Source organism: Quercus suber, unplaced genomic scaffold, assembly GCF_002906115.3.
Source record: "Quercus suber isolate HL8 unplaced genomic scaffold, Cork oak 2.0 scaffold_370, whole genome shotgun sequence".
Classification (NCBI taxonomy): domain Eukaryota; kingdom Viridiplantae; phylum Streptophyta; class Magnoliopsida; order Fagales; family Fagaceae; genus Quercus; species Quercus suber.
In genome coordinates, this window is record NW_027069822.1 from 366,323 (window position 1) to 375,993 (window position 9,671).

Sequence of the window (9,671 nt, forward strand, 5' to 3'; positions counted from 1 at the left end):
GCACACTAAGATTATTCATCAAGGTTCCTCCTCGGCGTTCATCCGAGGATCCTCCTTGTTTTTGGCCCCCCTTACTGTTCTGTTTGGTTCCCCTTATATGGCCCTCTTCTCACCATCTCTTTCTTCCACCTGTTGATCATCCGTGCGCTTCCCTCCTGACCGTCCGTCCCATCAACTGTGTTATCAGTAATCATGTGACTTGTAGTGGCCAAGGTTACCCTGTCCAGGAGTCACATCTCCATTAGGGCGGTCAGGGGATTAGGTGAGCGTATTTATTGTGGAGATGATAACCTGTCCTGGGCTTGTTCCCCCACTTTGTGTTGTCCTCGGTCCGCCAAGGACAGGGTCATCCTCGGCGAGGTCTTTACAGCCCAGGCCTCAACACAACGTCCTCGGGCAATTCTCCATTCTCGACATGGGCCTTGAGCCGGGTGTAAAATGGGCCGAGGCTATCAGACTTTCAGGCCCCACGCTAAATTTTTTTTAAAAAAAAGTAGTGAGATTTACATAAGAATTGAATTTTTGTATTTGAAAGCAAGAGAGAAGGCACCGAATTTCTACCTATCAAAACAAAATGTGTAAATATAAACTTCAAGAATTTTTTTTGAGAAAAAATAAGAGTTAAGACCTTCGCAATAAGTTTGTATCGATAATGAAAATAGTTTCATTAGCATTGAGATGTGATGAGAATTAAAAAGTAATACCTTTTTGTGAGGTCCTAGGCTAGTTTTGTGAACAACAATCTATATTATGAGTAAATGATGCATTTGGAATATAGATTATAAATTCAAGGTGTTTAAACCTTCAATGGATCATGCCGTATCTTGACCAATATCATTTTTTAACCCTACACCTTCAATAAATTTCATTTTAGCAATTATTTTCTTATCCAATTCTAGTGTATATTTCAATTGACCCAAACTTGCTAAGCCCACTACACCTTAATTTTTATGATTTTTATCCCTCTTGAGAATCCTTTGTTGTGATCGTATCTCAATAGATTATGGTTGACGAAGATCTAATTAATTAAGTTCCGACAATTCAAAATTATAGTAAATAATAATTTTCAAAAAAAGAAAAAGAAAAGAATTCATGACGTTAATTAGAAAAGATATAGAGGAGGAGTCCATGATGTTAAATTATATATATATATATATATATCCTAAACTTCTTAAGAAGTTGACATTGAAAAAAAAAAAAAAAAGGTCAGTAAAATCAAAAAGGATATATAACTTCTCGTCTGAAGAAGTTGATATGGGGAAAAAAAAGTTGATACAAAAAAAAAAAGGGAGTCCAAAACATTAAATTAGAAAAGATATAGAGCTGTCCGTGATGTGAAATTATATATATATATATATATATATCCTAAATTTCTTGAAGAAGTTGACATAAAAAGAAAAAAAAAAAAAAAAAAGAAAAAAGAAAAAAAAAAGAGCGTAAAATCAAAAAGGATATAGAACTTCTCATCTCAAGAAGTTAACATGGTAAAAAAAAAAAAAAATGTCCATGATGTTACATTAGAAAAGATGTAGCTTGTTTTTTGTTTTTTTTTTTGTTTTTTTTTTTTTTTTCAATAGGTATCTTAGGTATAGTAGTTGTATGTCATCAAATAACTAAATAGAAATTTTCAAATAGAAATTTAATAAATTTTCTACACTTTGGTGTAGCCACTTGGCGCAACCACAACTTCTGAGTTCAATTTTTATTATATTAGTATATGATTTGAAGAGAGTAAAAACATTTAATTTTTAAATGGAGCAGAAATATAGTATTTGAGGTTAATTTTTTTTTTTTTCCATAAAAAGTTGATTTTATCTGTAAATAATAAAAGAAAATTTTAATGGATGTCTTAAGAATACAATTAAATTAACTAAAATAACAAAATTTAAAGTTTTTCGACCTAGACACCAGGGAATTCTAGGCTTTTGCCTTTATTTTTTAAAAAATCTAGTAATATGTCTCTGTTTTGAAACTATTTGGGTCCGTGTCCCTGTTTTGAAACTCAATTTTTTTAAAATCGAGTTTCAATGTAAAACTCAATTAGTTTAAAATCGAGTTATGGCAAATGAAACTTAAAAAAAAAAAAAAAAAGGGTTTGTGGAACTCAAGTTCTATTAAAGGAACTCGAGTTCCATAATTTTTTTAAAAATGTTTTTTAAGAGTTTGATTGCCTATACTCGATTTTTTACAAATTGTGTTTTACATTGAAACTCAATTTTGAAAAAATCGAGTTTCAAAATAGGAATACGAATCTAAATAATTTCAAAACAAAGACATATTTTTAGATTTTTTAAAAAATAAGAACAAAAACCTATTTTCTCCCTAGAGACCAATAATAAACATGCCAACATTTCCACTGTACTTGTCCTCTTATTCAAGGATTCAAGGAAAAAAGCAAACAAATAGACCCTCATAGAGAAGTGTCAGTAGCTTTTTTTTTTGGTAATCTGTTTTCTTTTAAATAAAATTCATCTTTGCACAAAAAAATTATAATAAATGCATAATCATTTTTCTAATTTATTTCTAAGGTAGCTTTACTTCTTTTTTTTTTTTTTTTTTTTTTATAGACAAACTAATTATTAAACACACATAATACTCTTTCATCAAGTTCAAATTACTTAACCCAAAAACACATTACTTCACTTTACTTTAATCTAATCCGCCAAGATGAGATAAGTATGATTAATTGATTATGAAAAAAAAGAAAAAAGAAAAAAAAAAGGAAGTTGCGGAGAAGCCGAAGTCCTCCACAGCGTGAAGAAAAAACTGTCGATGTAACCGCTAAACTAGCCATGTGATGTAGTCACTAAAAGTAGGGGTATTTCAGACTTTTTAGTAGTGTAAAAATAAAAATAAAAACTAGTAAAACAATAACGCACCTGGGTGGAGTTTATAAGCCTCTGTTTGGACAGAAAAATTAAAATTAAAATTATTTTTATTATTATTTATAAAATTTATTATACTTTTTGTATGAGTTCTATCGTACTATTTTAATTAACTTTTACTTCTATAGTACTTTCAGTAATAATATTTTAGTTTTCAACAAAATTAATAGTATCTAAATTTATCTAAGAGTGTGTTTGAATACCGTTTATTTTATTGAAAACTGAAAATAGTATAGCAAAAGAATTTGTAAGTGTATGAATAGTATTATGAGACTCATTTTTAATGAAAGTTTTGCTGAAAAAAGAAATTTGTGAGTCCAATAAGCAGCGTACTAGACGTACTTCCAGAGCAAACGACCAAAACCTCTATACCCAAAATCCAAATATACTTTCACCATGGCTATCTTGTTGTTCACATTGTTCACCACCACCACCACCACCACCACCACCAATTGTGTGGCCTCTGGCAAGAAGAAACAATCACGTTAACCCAGTTTTGAAAACTTGACATTTTGGCTAGGTGGTAGGTGCCACCAACTTGGTGCTTTTCGTCACCCACAAACACCAAGAGAAATATAAAACTGATGTGCAACACCATTAAAATATTTTATAATTATATTTCCTTAGATCTTGACATGAAAAATGATATATTCAATATTAAAAAAATAATAATAACTTTTTTTTTTTTTTTTTTTTTTAAGATTCAGCGGTATGAGATAGTTTTCTAATTTAGAAAGCTTTACTATAATCCGCTGGGATGAGATAAGTATGAGCGGTATGGGCTAAAAAGTGCGGCAGAGAAGCCAAGTCTTCCACGAAAAATATCACGGCGTGAAGTATAAGCAGTAGGTGTAGCCACTAGTAGTCACAAGTAGGTATTAAGAGTAGGGGTATTTTAGGCTTTTTATAGTAGTGGAGAGGCCAAAACAATAAAAAGAGTGCAGAGTGGTAAAACTAGTAAAAGGTCGGTGCCAAGTTCGTAATGGCAAACTGCTTTCTTCTTGTTCTAACCGTAGCTCAGTCTTCACCACCAAGTATCAAACAGTGGTGCTCCAAGCAACTATAAGTCTATAAAAGCCTGCCTTTATATGGCTATTTCATTTTCAAAGCAAACTTCAAATTCCTCTACCCTCGAAATCCAAATATACTTTCACCACCATGGCTGTCATGTTGATCATATTGTTAACGTTAACTATCGCACCACCAACCCCACCGTCGCCTCCGCCACCACCAATCACTCATTTCTGGCCAGATCCAACCCTTGCTCCACCAGCCTTATCCCCTATTCCTCCTCCTCTCACTTCGCCTACACCTACACCTCCACCTCCCTCCACACTTACTCCACCAGCGCCGCCGCCGCCGCTAAAGTTTCCTCCATTCCCACCTTTCCACCCATCGCCCCCTTTCACTCCATTACCACCACCACCACCACCCCAACCTCTGCAACCACCAGACACCACACCACCACCACCAAGTCGACCACCACTCGTGCCGCTCGCGTTGTTGGGTATCTTAACTCTAACAGGCGGCCTCTTAGTCGTCTTTGCCATTGCTCGCTACAACCGGCCTCGTAGCGAGGAGGAGAATACGGAGAGGATATCTCAGCTGGAGAACTCAAACGGAAGGGTACCTGAGCCTTACGAATTGGGCGGTGTGACTGTGAGGCGTGAATCTAATCGTGTTGCAGACCTGCCGGAGCCGATCAAGAGTCCTACTCCTGCGTTGAGGGTCTCGGTGTATAAGTAGTGAAAGGTAATTTCTTTTTATTTCTTTAAATGTTTTGTTTAGTTTGGATTAAGATTCATCAAAATGGGATCGGATTGTGTAGTTTACAATTTAGAGATTCTGATTTAGGCTGCGTTTTGCGTTCTATTTTGGTGTGTGTGAACTTACTTTTTCCCATCTGTTTGGATTTTGTTTTTCCAGTTTTTAACATTTTGTCTGATCTGACTATTTGGGTGTTTGAGTCTCTGTAATGGGATTTTTTTTTTTCATGCGTGCTAGTTGTTTAATGGAATGAATGAACCGTTTCTTATCTCTGTTCTGTATTGGTTTGTTATTGCATTGTTGAGGTTCATAGTTTGTTCTTGAGGTTAGGAGCAAACAATAACGAATAGTATTGCTAACTTGCCATTGTATATCTATTTGACTTAATTCTCTGTTTGGAGCTCCATTTTATTGATTTATTTCATTTCTAATGGATGTTACATGATAAAATGCTTGAACTATTTTTTTTTTTTTGGTAAATACGGATTTATATTAAGTTAAGAAAGCAGAACAAGGTGAGAGCAAGTCACCGCTAAATTATCCATTACAAAACATCCCAAAACAGAACTGGGGTTGAGGGAAAAACTACAAAATCTAGGACTTGGCCTATTCCCAAATGCTTGAACTACATGATAATCAACACATCAGCAATTTGGTTCTTTTTGTTTGTAAAATGCAATAATCACATGTCCATTGTAGTCTACTATGCTTGGTATTTGTTTCAGGTACCAGAGAATGTGATATTGATTCTAGTACTCCATTGTTTTGGTTTTGTTATGTAGATGGATCACGAAAAATTCAGAGCCACCGCGCAGTTTCATCAATCCTTACTTGGGGGGCTATGCTATTGGATGGTAGTAGTTTATATACTATTATGTGCTTGTATTATGGAACAATGTTAAGCGTTTTGGATGACTGAGTATTAAAACTTTGATGAGAATTTCAGTTATGTAGACCGACAATCCCTGATGTCATTTAAGTTTTTTCCCCCTTTGTTGTTTATTTAATAATCGTGTGTTGTGTGAGTGTTTGAGGCATAGCTGGGAATCATAAATGGGTTTGTCAATGATAGTTGTTGAATTTGAACTGTGTTGTTTTTCCCAACTAGCTCAAGCTAGATGAAATCCTGTTTCTCAACTTGATTTGCATTCACTATTATCTATCTTTGCTTGTGTCTTAGTGTGCCACCATAGATGTAGGATGTAACAAGCTTGAGTGCTGGTCGCTGCAATGTATGAGTTGCCTTGTTCAATATTTCATATACTTTTGAGTATTCCTAGCATACTATGCAGTGACATGTCCGTGTACATTTGCAACTTACGCGCATTTACTACAAAATTCCTATGTTTTTAACATTAAAAACAACAATGGGCTGTTGGCCTGTCTTAGAGCGCAAACACATGTTGAGTATTCATTGTTGTTGCGCTAATATATTGTCCTAAGCTCAACTAGTAAATAAGGACAAAATTTAGCTACAAAATTAGTTGTAGCCTTAGGCTATAAACTTACTTAATATTTTTTTTATTAGAGGTGAATTTTGACAAATCTACCATTGGATTACTTCTTCTTCTTATATCTTTCATGCTTGCAAAATTTCAAGAAAATTAAAGATCAATAGCTATGTCATCAATAAATTTTTTAAATTGCAAGTTTTTGTAATTTAAAATTATGCACAAAATATAAGCTTATAGAATGATATCTGATTGACACAAAATTTAACATATGTATTAAGGGCATAAAGAACATATAATTCAACGGTTAAATTTTCAAGATATGTTGTAATATTTATTTTATTGAGTGAATTTGTAGCCTTAAACTATAACCAATTTTGCAGTTAAAATTTGTCCATATGGGTAATGTATATTCTAAAAACAAGCTAAAAAGTAATTTAGTACCTTCACTTTTCTTCCGGTTGTCAAATTAGTCTATGAGATTTAGTTTTTGTCAATTTAATCCCTATGTTAATTTTGGTTAAATTAGTGCGATTTACTTTTTAACCCCCTTAAATGGCATTTTTAAAAACTAATTCTTCACTTTAAAAAATCACAAAACAAACATTTTTTTTCCCCTAAACAAGAAACTGGTTTTCGTCGCTTGAATTGTTGACCGGACTGTCCAATATGTCAATATCAGCTATAAATATAGTGCCCCCCGCACTGAGTGATTTAATCCATTATCCAGATCAAGTTGGTGGGCTGCAACTTCTGATAGACTCCAAATTTGTGGCAAAAACAGTGATGTGGACAACTTTAAGTTCAATTAAAGAACCCAAATTGAAGTTTCCATTCTAGGCTTGACGCCCAAGATTGCCAATGGGACTCAGCTACCCAGTACTCAGTATATATTAAACTAAACTAAGCAACGCTTGTACTCACGTGTTTTTGGGTTACTGATTATTGGGTTTGGTTAATGTGTCCCCTTAGGGCACACATGTTAAATTATCTATTTTTGAAAATATTTTTTTGGAATCAATTTACGAGAAAATTTTTTCCGAAAAATAAAAATTATTGTGTGCCCCTTAGGGTACACATTGGCAAAGTCCCTAATTATTTTGGGTCTATCGTTTGATTTGGGAGAAATTAGTTTAATTGATTTTTTATGTGAAAAATTAGTTTAAAATGGAGGTTAACAGTGTTAATCTAATATATTTTAACAAAATGACTATGTAATGGACCCAATTTTGTATTCGTTTCTTTATGGAAAACAATGAAAGAGTTTAACCTATGTGGTGGGTCTTTTTGCACTCTTGGACTGGGCTACCTCCTGCTATCTTCTACCATACTGAGACCCAAGTGTTCTGGGTAGGAGAGTTAGGACCGGTCCAATTGCAACTCATCTTAGTCCAGCTTGTGCACAAAATATGCCTTTTTTTTTTTTGCTGAAACTATTGCAAAAGAGTTACGGCAGATAAATATAATATGTCGGACCGTGTGCCTTATCGATCCATCCAACGACCAATTGGTGAAGGATGAGTGGGCACAAATCTTTTATAGCATTCGATCGCAGACCAAGCCCATTAGTATTGGAGCGAATTGTGAAATTCCAACAATCGCTCCCTCACAATATGGCTCCAACGACTCGAACCTATGACCTTGGCTCTGATACTATTTGTTAGACTGTGTGCTTTACCGATCTATCCAACAACAAATTGGTGAAGGATGAGGGAGCACAAATCTTTTATAGCATTCAATCGCAGACCAAGCTCATTGGTATTGGAGTGAATTGTGAAATCCCTCACATAATAAAACAATAATAAAAGAAATGTGCTTACTGCAAGGTAAGACAAATAAGGGATCCTTAATAAGGAAAAGAATGATATAGCAACGAGGAACACATTATAATCGAAATTGCAAAGATGGGAAAAGAAATAATAACGATAAGTAATGAAATCAAAGAAGGAAAATGTTAGTCTGCCATGTTCAGTTGTGTTACGGGACTAAGACCAAGGAGGGAACCACTTCCTCAATGTGGGTAACCTTACAGGAGGATCTTGCTATAGAAATTATCCACTTTGAGGGAACGGGCCTGAATGACTTATGCCCAAATGAATCCTTTATCCCCAACAGAGGGTAGACTTTTAGAGGGAGAGAATGAATTAGCCTATTGGTGCATGCCTGCCATTCTACACTTTCTATTTCTCTTCCCGATTCTCTTTTCCTTTTTCTCTCTTTTTTTACTTAAATTATTTCCAACTCTTGTCTTTCTTTCTTTCTTAGTGCTTACTCATGTAGTATTATGGTGATGATGGTGCTGTAATTCTCTCCTAGTGGTTGCTACTGTTGCCATGATGATACTGTGCATGGCAAGGGCCCTTTATATACTGCCTGCTGTGATTTTTTTTTTTTATACCATTTTACCCTTTAACTACTTTTGTCTGGATTTAGTTGTCCTTCCTGACCACCCTTTGGTTTGTCAGCTGCTCAGCCACCACCATTGACTTGTGCTGGCTATGCCACTTTCCATTACTAGACAAAGAAAACTGTTTTGTTTACTTGTTCACTATGGCATTCTTATCCACCATAGCTTGGGTATTCTCTCTTGCTATCCCTCATGGCATGCACCTAGTGGTTCAAACTCATTCTTCCTTCTTTTAGGTGGTATCTTATCCTAGCAGGACATTTCCCCTAAAAAAAGTTTGAGCGGAAACCCTAGAATAGGCTTTCCCCTTCTCCCCACTGCTAGACTATACCCTTTCTTACCTCTGACCCATAATCCACCACTCCTGTATTGGTTGGGTACAGGTTGGTGGTGCCTAGGCCTTGTGTATGCTCCACTTTCGTGCATGTCCAAAGCTTGTCTGCTGCTCATGCGTTTGCCATGGACTGGAGATTCATCTACGAGTTCTGCTGCTTATTCTTGACCTCTTATGGCATGAACTGTTTTCTGATCCTCCATTCTTTATGGCTTGCTTCCTCCAAGGGTTGGGCCTTGCTTGATTGTGGGCTTTTCTCCCTTTTAGCCTACTGTTTGTTCCTTCCGTTAGCCTGCCAGTATTCTTGCCATGCCATTCTGCTATTCTCGTTGCAGCGGCATTTGATCCATGCTTGTTGGGCCTCTTTCGGGCCTACTGTATACTCTTCTCTTAATTGGTTACAATGTCCCAGTTTTGTCATTGGATTTTTACTTATGCTACTTTGGGCTTTCTTGACCCATTACATTGCTTGTGGGCTCTTTTGGCCCATTTCTTTTTCCTTAGGCATCCTCGGCCCATTTTCTTTCCTTGAGCATTCTCGGCCCATTTTCTAATTCTGCATTCCCATGAGCTTTTACTAACTCTTTTGGGCTTCCCCAGCCCAATTATCATATCCTTCATCATTGGAGTTCATGGGCTTTCTATCAACCTCTTATTTTCTTAATTCATTACTTCGGTCCTGCTGTGGCCCATTCTTACTCTTCTACATCACATAGTACCCATAGGTTTACTACTTTTTTCTCTGGACTCCTTTAGGCCCATTTGTTTGCTTTATGGGCCTATGACCCATTATTCCTACCACTTGGGCTTAATGGGTCTTCTCTCAA

General features: G+C 35.5%; 1 long non-coding RNA gene across 1 annotated transcript; it reads left to right on the top strand.

The window, feature by feature from the left end:
- Nucleotides 1-3,862: 3,862 nt before the first annotated feature.
- On the top strand, nucleotides 3,863-5,816 carry LOC112036839 (uncharacterized). Its single transcript, XR_010623834.1, has 2 exons — nucleotides 3,863-4,637; nucleotides 5,435-5,816. It is a non-coding gene; the product is annotated as an uncharacterized LOC112036839 (long non-coding RNA).
- Nucleotides 5,817-9,671: the final 3,855 nt, after the last annotated feature.